Genomic DNA, 9,285 nt, shown 5'->3' with positions numbered 1-9,285 from the left:
TCGTGTTGCTGGTATTGATCGTGAGTCCAATCATCGCTGTCTGCCTCTTGAAAGGCACAAAAGCCTCTTTCACAGCACGGCGATCAATACCGATAGTATCGATATCGTCAGCAATGCATATGCGATCTTGTGATAATGGTACCGCTTCTTTGTACACCAGCTCCCCAATCGCTGCCTCAAGCGCTATATTGAACAGTAGATTCAAGAGTGCATCACCCTGCTTCAATCCATCTAAGGTAACAAATGATGTCGATATTTCATCCGCAACCCTTACACTTGATTTTGATCAGGCCAACGTTACACAGCCGTATCAGTTTCGCCGGAAAACCATGTTCTAGCCCTTACGAAAACCTGCCTGGTATTCGCCGACGAAGGACTCTTCAAGCGGTCTCGATCTGTTAAACGGAATACGAGACATAATTTTGTACGCCGAATTAAGGAGGGTTATTCTTCGGTAATTGGCGCACTCCAGTCTGTGCCCTTTCTTAAAGAGAGAACTTCATAAAGCTGCTTACTGCCATGTTTGAGAAGTTCAGCCGGGAGCTGGTCCTTCCCCGCAGCCTTATTGTTTTTCAGCTTTTTAACATCTTTTTCAACCTCATCTAGTGTAGGTGACTCCACTGCTTGTCCATCGTCGCTAATATTTATTCTGTTCACCGATGCACCGTCACTTCCTCTATTCAACAAAGTCTCGAAGTGTTGCTGTGTGTTGTGTGTGTTGTTGTGTGTTGCTGTGTAATGTAATTATTCTCATAATACACGGCAGACTGTGATGGGCTGGATACAAATCCCATGCGTATGACAAAAGAGCATCAAGAACAGTTAAAATAGAGGTAGTAGATAACACGAAAAGTGTCGTAGGCTTCGTGGTAGGCCGTGTACACGATAGCTTATGCAGCTATATGATACTCCATTTGGCGTAGGCTCACCAAGAGGAGGCAACTCATTATCTATCAAGTATCAAGCAAATAAATATGAAAAAAAAAACAATATACTCTTGAGGGTTACGAAAATACTCTAGGCTTCATTTGAAATTATTTCATAAAAGTAAAATTTTGATATTAATTAAAATCCAATATGTGAATACAAGAAGCAAAATGTCTGTACCTAAGAACATCTTTCGATAATTATTGGTATGTACCTAGGTGAAATAAATAAACAGAACATTTATGAATGTCTATCTGAGTGCATAGTGAGCTGTGATTGCGAAGGTAAATCGTGTGAAGTGTTTGTACTTATTATTTGGTGAATCATGAATTATAGGCAACTCATTGAAGTATTTAGAGCTCACGAGGGACGTCAGGTAGATCGCGTTGAAAAAGCTTTGGAATATATCTGCCAAAGCTTCGCTGTGGATAAACAAAAAAAGAGTCAACTCCATACAAAATTGAAAAATCTGCATTTGAAATTTGAAAAAAAATGGCAGGCCGCATCCCGGTCCAAAACTTACTTTGACTCATATAATGAGGAACGGCTTGACACAGAATTTGAATTAGAAGAATTTTATCATGCTGAGCCAGAGCCACTGGCTTCAACAACTCGTGGAAGGCCATCAAAAATTTTTGAGGATTTAAGTGAGCGTACGAAGCGCAGAAGAATTAATGACGAGCTAATGGATCCAAGAGAGGATACCATAGAAAAAGCGCTACTGGGAGCAAGAAGAACTGCCTACAACAGAAGTGATACGAGTATGGTGAAAGTAATAGGCCATATTTTAAAAAACCGAGATCACGCTTCCAGAATGTACACTACTCTAAGTGATTCTCATGGAATGATGTCCGATGAAGAAACTTTTGAATATTTTTTCGATTGTGATATGAGTAAATATGTGTACGAACAAACACATAAAAAAAATGCTGCAAGATTTCCTACTTACAAAGTGATACAAAAAATGAAAGCGATATGTTCTCCTCCGCTGGATTCCATCGAAAAAACGGCAACAAAAATACAGGTAATGAAAGATAGATCATCTCCCTTGAAATGGAATAATATATGTATTCATATTTTTCTTTTAGGTTAGAATACAATCGCTAATGCAACATACTGTAGAACGAATAGTGAAATCATTGAAACACGAAATCAATCAATATATGGATGAAAATAATCAGGACTTCGTCGAAATGGTCCTTTTAAGTAGTTGGGGTATGGACGGATCTACGGGATACTCGCAATACCATCAATCATTCCCAGGTACGAATCAACACGATGATTCAGATGTATTTTCAGTGACAACGACTCCAATACATTTGTATTTACTAAGTAATCGTAAACATATTTTCTGGTACAACTTGACCCCACAAAGTATTCGTTATTGCAGACCAATTATGCTAGAGTTTGTGAAGGAATCGAAGCAAGTTGTGATCGATTGCAAAAACACCATAGAGAGAGAACTAAGTGAATTAGTTCCAGTTAAAATCGATTTGGAGCAGGAGAAATATGTTTTGGTTGACTTCGATTTTGTCATGAGCATGGTGGATGGTAAAGTTCTAAATTACATAACTGGTACGTCATCTATGCAAAATTGCCCAATTTGTAAAGCCACTCCAAATGTAATGACAAGCCTAGAGGTATTATTTTTTTAAAAGAAATACTTGTACATTTTTAAAAACTGTTTTGTTTTTCAAATATTCTAGGAGTTTGAAAAAAGATATACACCAGAGATAGGGACACTTATTTATGGAATATCTCCATTACATGCATGGATGCGATTTTTCGAGTGCCTTCTTCACATATCTTACCGAATGGATTTTAAAAAGTGGCAGGTATCAAAGATATTAAAGGAAGCGTACTTGAAGAGAAAACAACTTATACAGAAAAGGCTTTATGATAGCTTTGGTGTGAGAGTCGACCAGCCAAGGCAAGGTGGAGCAGGATTAAGTACAACTGGAAACATTTGTCGACGAGCGTTTTCGAATACAAATCTGTTAAGTGAAGCATTAAATGTCAACGAAGAGCTAATTCACCGGTTCTGGAACATTCTGATCGCGATAAACTGCCAAGAGCCAATCAATCCTGAAAAGCTAGACAGTTATTGTAAAGCAACCTACCGGTTATATTTCCAGCTGTATGATTGGTATAAAATTCCTGCTACGGTGCATAAAGTCCTTGCCCATGCTGGGGATATAATTATTCATTCACCAGCACCACTTGGAATGTTGGCTGAAGAAGCAGCTGAGTGTCAACACAACTCCCTCAACTTAGGTACGCGACTTCAAAATAAATCTAATCTGGAATATCCAGAAGATGTTCAAAGTTTTTTAGTGACTGAAACTTCTTGCAATACAACAGATTCGAGTACAGAAAAATATACCATAGCAGATATTTTAATCGATCTTGAAGAAATAAATGATGATTTGGTTGAGGATGTTCATGTACATAATGAATAAATAAATGTTGTTGCAGTATACTTATATATCTTGAAGCTTTTATTGCATGGAGTTCGTTTAGCTTTAATAGAGCTTTATGGGTTAGGGACAAAAGGTCGAAAGACAAATGGTCGAAAGGACAAAAGGTCGAAAGACAAAACGTCGAAGGACAAAAGGTCGAAAAGGACAAAAGGTCGAAAGGGACAAAAGGTCGAAAGGACAAAACGTCGAATTGGACAAAAGGTCGAAAGGACAAAACGTCGAACGGGACAAAAGGTCGAAAGAAAAAAATATAAATGAGATCTAAAAGGCGAAAGGGACAAAAGGTCGAAATAGACAAGAAACTGAAACGTCTCACGCAATACAGGTTTTATTCCTTTCCTAATTCAACAATCTTTTATATCACTAACAGAACTATCTAGATATTCATAATTTTGTTTCATAGTCATAACTCCTTCTTTGAAAGTTGCTCATTCTTCAACATTGATTAATGAGTTGAGTGTGTAATTTCTGCTAATACACAAAACTTGTTATCAACTTGTTCTTGGGCGACCTTTTGTCCTTTTTGACCTTTTGTCCTTTTCGACCTTTTGTCCTTTTCGACCTTTTGTCCCTTTCGACCTTTTGTGCCTTTCGACCTTTTGTCCTTTCGACCTTGTGTCCTTTCGACCTTCTGTCCCTTTCGACGTTTTGTCCTTTCGACCTTTTGTCTTTTCGACCTTTTGTCTTTCGACCTTTTGTCCTTTCGACCTTTTGTCTTTCGACCTTTTGTCATAGATTCGAGCTTTATATTGTATTCCCTTTACTTGTTTTACGGGTTAAGAGCCTGAACCAATCTGAAAAATCCTACAAAGACAACCTGTTACGTATGTAGATGCAATGGCCTGTATTTGACGGAGTCCTTGTGCAACTTAGAACATCTGTACAACTCAATTCACATAAAAACAGTATACAATTTTCTAGTTTGAACTCTACAGGTCTGCGCTCAATAAAATACACATCTATAGACTGCTGTGTACATGAGACATTCGTAGATAAAAGGGATGTATTCCATAGAGATCAAAGGTCTGTATTCCAGGGAGTTTGGAGACCTTAGAAGTAATAACGACCTGCAAAATAAGTATTTCACATCTTTTAGACAAAAATCTACGATATAAGTGTGAAATATTGCAGAAATGAAATGAAAATATTTTCGGCCACCTACTTGTATGGAGCCGCCCCATAGTGCATCTGGAGCAACGATATGGAGGAAGGCCACTACACGATCTTAAGCCCGGATTCCCCCACTCGGCTGAGTTGGTCCGGTATCCACGCAACCCTCGACCTATACATAACGAGCATGAATGATCACGTCTCGCAGCCGGTCGTCCACCAGGAGCTCAGTTCGGATCACTATCCGGTGGTGGTGGAAGTGGGCTCCTCGGTCAATCGGTACCAGCAGTTACGGCGAAACTACCATCGAGTGAACTGGCACCGGCTCCAGAACTCCGGCTCCAGACAACTCGTATCGACCGCCAGCTGTGCGCCATCGAAAAGGCAATCTCGGTGGCCAGAGAGCAGCATGTCCCGACGGCTCGGCCGGTAAGTCACTCCTTAAACATCGATGCACTCACCAAAGATTTGATTCGATTGCGGAATGTCACTCGCAGGCAGTTCCAGCGTACAGGACTGTCTGAGCTTAAGGCACGCTGCAATCGAATCACAAAAAATATCAAGGCCAGAATGGTGGACCTAAAACATAACGACTTCTCGAATAAGATCCGCACTCTCCCAGATTATGCTAAGCCGTTCTGGGAAATGACCAGAATACTAAAATCCAAGCCTCGACCCATTCCACCTTTGATCTCACTAGACAATAATGGCTCTAAGGACCGCATGATAACGAAGCAGCCGTCAACGAGCATGCTGACAACATCCATTTGGTTCCCAACGACTTCTCGGAGGAGTTGGAGATCTCAGCTGGCGAACTGACGGCCTACAACAAATCATCGAAAAACATGAAGGCCAAAGGCTTCGACAGCATCCTGAATCTCGAGCTCAAACACATGAGTGCTCCGTTCTTTGAGCACCTCTCGCTGATCTTTAATCAGTGTCTCCGGCTCAGCTACTTCCCATCGTCCTGGAAGTCAGCGAAAATCATCCCCATCCGGAAGCTTGGGATAGATCCTTCCTCTCCCAAAATTTATCGACCCATCAGCCTTCTCTCAGGGTTATCCAAGCTATTCGAAAAAGCTATTCATCACCGGTTACTTGAGTCTGCCGAAAATCTCAACATCTTGCTCGAAGAACAGTTTGGTTTCCGACGCGGTCGGTCAACTGTACACCAACTAACTCGAGTTACCAACGTCCTCAGACGGAACAAGTTTGTCTCAAAAACATCTGCCATGGCCTTACTCGATGTCGAGAAGGCATTTGACAATGTATGGCATGATGGCCTGATGTACAAACTACAACGCTACAATCTTCCCTACAATCAAACTACAACGCTACAATCATCAACAATTACCTGTCGGCAAGGACATTCCGGGTCTCAATCAACGGAGCGAGTTCCAATGCGCACAACATTGTCGCAGGCGTCCCTCAGGGCAGTATCCTCGGGCCCCTGCTTTTCAATCTGTTCACCTCCGACATGTCAGAACCTTCAGAAGACGGCATTCTGTCTCTGTTCGCAGATGACACCTCCATTGTCTACAACGGTAGAGTGATCAGAGCGCTAGTGGCAAAACTCCAACGAAGCCTGGATGCCCTGACAGAGTACCTCACCAGCTGGAAGATCTGTATCAATGCGGCGAAGACCCAGGCCATCATTTTCCCCCACTCTAAATCCCCTAAACTTGTTCCGCCTGAGAACTGTAAAATCATCCTCAATGGCACGACTGTGGAATGGGCCAATGAGGCCGACTTCTGTAAACCCTTGACCCTCGACAGCAAGCTTATTTTCAGGCAACAGGATGACAAAACTGTGACAAAGTGTAAAGTCTTGTTGAAATTACTGTACCCTTTGATCAACCGCCGGTCGTCATTGTCCCTGAAAAATAAGCTTGCTGTCTACAAGCAAATCATCCTCCCTGTGATCGAATACGGTCTGGGAGAGCTGCGCTAAAACCCACCACCACAAACTTCAACGGGTCCAAAACAAATTCCTGAGGATGATCCTCAACACCCCTCCCAGGACAAGAACACCTGAGGTCCACCGTCTGGCCGGGATAAAAACCTTACATGAACGCTTTGGTGAGTGAAAAGAAAAGGGTAGGGTCCGTTGCTTACATTCGGATCAGGCTCCAATTAGGGCGCTAGTTCCAATCTAGGTTATCAATTTTTTATTGTAAATATTAGTGTACCGTCATGATATATCATATCTTAAAACTCAAATAACAATATCTCTTCTTCTTATTGGCATTACATCCCCACACTGGGACAGAGCCGCCTCACAACTTATTGTTCATTAAGCACTTCCACAGTTATTAACTACGAGGTTTCTAAGCCAAGTTACCACATTTTTGCATTCGTATATCATGAGGCTAACAATATAAACAAAAAAAATTCAAATTGAAGTTGGAGGGCCAAGCCAGCCGAGCACTGTACATGTAAAAAATAATTGTAGAACAGAAAATGATTAAATAAAGAAGAATTTTACTACTTTACGAAGAGAAGAATTTTACTACTTACGGTTAAGCCTATCCTCGTCGTCTGCTGCTCTGCTCTGCGATCGATTCCAATAAGGTCGATGTCGTCCGCAAAGTCCAGGAGCAACCGTGTGAAGATAGTGCCGTTCCTCTGCACGCCAGATCTCCTAATGGCGCCTTCGAATGCAATGTTGAAAGAGCATGTTTACTTTATTTAAAAAAAAACAGATGGATTTGTTTGTTACTCGTTCTGACTTTAAGGCCTAAGCTCCAATTGAAATCTGGGATGGCCTGGAAAACTACTGAAACATGCATTCAATTTATATCCGACTTGGTTCAAATGATCACTAAGAGCGTGTTGCATTTCTAAATGGAGCAAACAGATCTTTCATTACACGTATCGACCATCTGGCCTGTACTCCAGTTCTTGGATGGCCTGGAATGGAACACAAGTGAGTGGCATGTATGATTTGATTGAAGAATCGTTCGGAATATTGATGCATGGGAGCTGGGAGCATGTCTTCTTCTTCTTCTCCTTCTTCTTCTTCTTCTACATTGCAACTGGAACTGGAACTTTTTAACTTCGTATTCTATTAGCATTTCCTCATTTATTAATTGAAAGCTTTTCTATGTCAACCATTGCATGAGTATGTATCTTGTGTGGTAAGTACAATGTATACAATATGCCCAAGAAGTCGATAATGTTTCCCACCCGAAAACTTCTTAGACCGGACTGAGAATCGAACTCGCCATCTCCGGATTAGCAATCCTACGCATTTGCTTGCATGGCTACTGGACACTAGCCTGGGACATGGATATATGAAAAAAATAAATTTTCGTTCCCTCATATTTTTCAGAAGCCTTTTGGGTCTTACAATGCTTGTGCGAAATTTCAGATCAATTGGTGAAACTATATTTTAGCGCCGGCGATTTTAATTTTCCATAGGATTTACTATGGGGAAATTTACCTTTACAAAGAAAAAATCCCCAAGGTGTCCCATTATTCTCTATCGATAAATCGATCCAACTACATCATAGGAAATTTTACCAGCAAACTTTCATTGGAAGACCGCAAAGTGATCCGACGCTCGTGAAAAATGTTATTTACATAAAACTAATTGCTGTATGAAGGCAAGGCTCATTGTACTTTTTGTTCCAGCATCACTGCCGTCTGATGCTTGCTGTTGTTTGTACGAGACACCACTTTGCGTGGAGGATTCGCTTAGAGCACCTCCACGGGAGTCCTCATCGCTATTCTTATAATAGCGCTCCTTCCCGAGTGCTATTTTAGGATAGCGCCCCATCTTCCCACCGTTGGTTTCTATTTTAGATATAGCGACTTTATAAACATATTGAGTTCTCACTGGCCGTTGCTAAAATATAGTCATCGTCTTCTTCAATGGCTCTACATTCCAACTGGAACTGGGCTAGCTGCTCAACTTAGTATTTTATTAGCATTTCCTTAGTTATTATTTGAAGGTTTTTCTATGCCCGCTTTTTCATGAGTATTTTGTGTAACAAGCACAATGGATACACTATGCCCAGGAAGCCCACTCGAAAAATACTTGACCGAATCGGGAATAGAACTCACCATCTCCGGAAGGCCATCTGGGATTAATCCTATGCTTTTGCTCGCAAAGCTAACTGAAGACCCGCCATAGTACTTAAATATATTATATCAAGCTTTTTTCATTTTTTTAAAGTTATTCCTTCTGGATTTCCTTCCTCCTGGATTTTTTTTGTCTTTTTATTAGCGAGACTTTTAACCCTAGGCTGGCTCGTCTTGTTTCTGGAAATATAACTCGAAACAACTTCCGAAAGAATCCGTCGAATTCTCTTGCAAAGTTTTTTGAAGCCACAAAAAAGATTATAGGACAATTCCAATAAAAACATATAAAAGATTCTGGAAGAAACCCTAAAACTATTCTGGGGGAACTTGTAAAGATTATTAAAAGAACTCAATGATTTCTGGGGGAACTCCCGGAGAAATCTTCCAGGGATCCTAGATAAATTTTCAAAGCAAATCATATAGGGGAACTGCTCCTGAATTTCATCTCATGGCTCCATATTCACCCAAAAACAAAGCTATGGAAAGGTATTAGATTTATTTCTCATATTTGTGATTTTTTCGGCAGTTTTTTGCATGTTTACAAAAAGCAGCCCCGAAATTGGTGCCGTTTTTCTTTGTTTTGCGATGAGATGAATATATGTTCAGTGATCTTCATGATCGGAACAGTTCCTGTATGATGAACGACAGAAAAGAGAAACTTGCGGTAGATTTTCTGGAGGAACTC

The sequence above is a fragment of the Armigeres subalbatus genome, chromosome 3 (genome assembly GCF_024139115.2).
Source record: "Armigeres subalbatus isolate Guangzhou_Male chromosome 3, GZ_Asu_2, whole genome shotgun sequence".
Taxonomy (NCBI): Eukaryota; Metazoa; Arthropoda; class Insecta; order Diptera; family Culicidae; genus Armigeres; species Armigeres subalbatus.
This window is presented reverse-complemented; position numbering follows the sequence as displayed.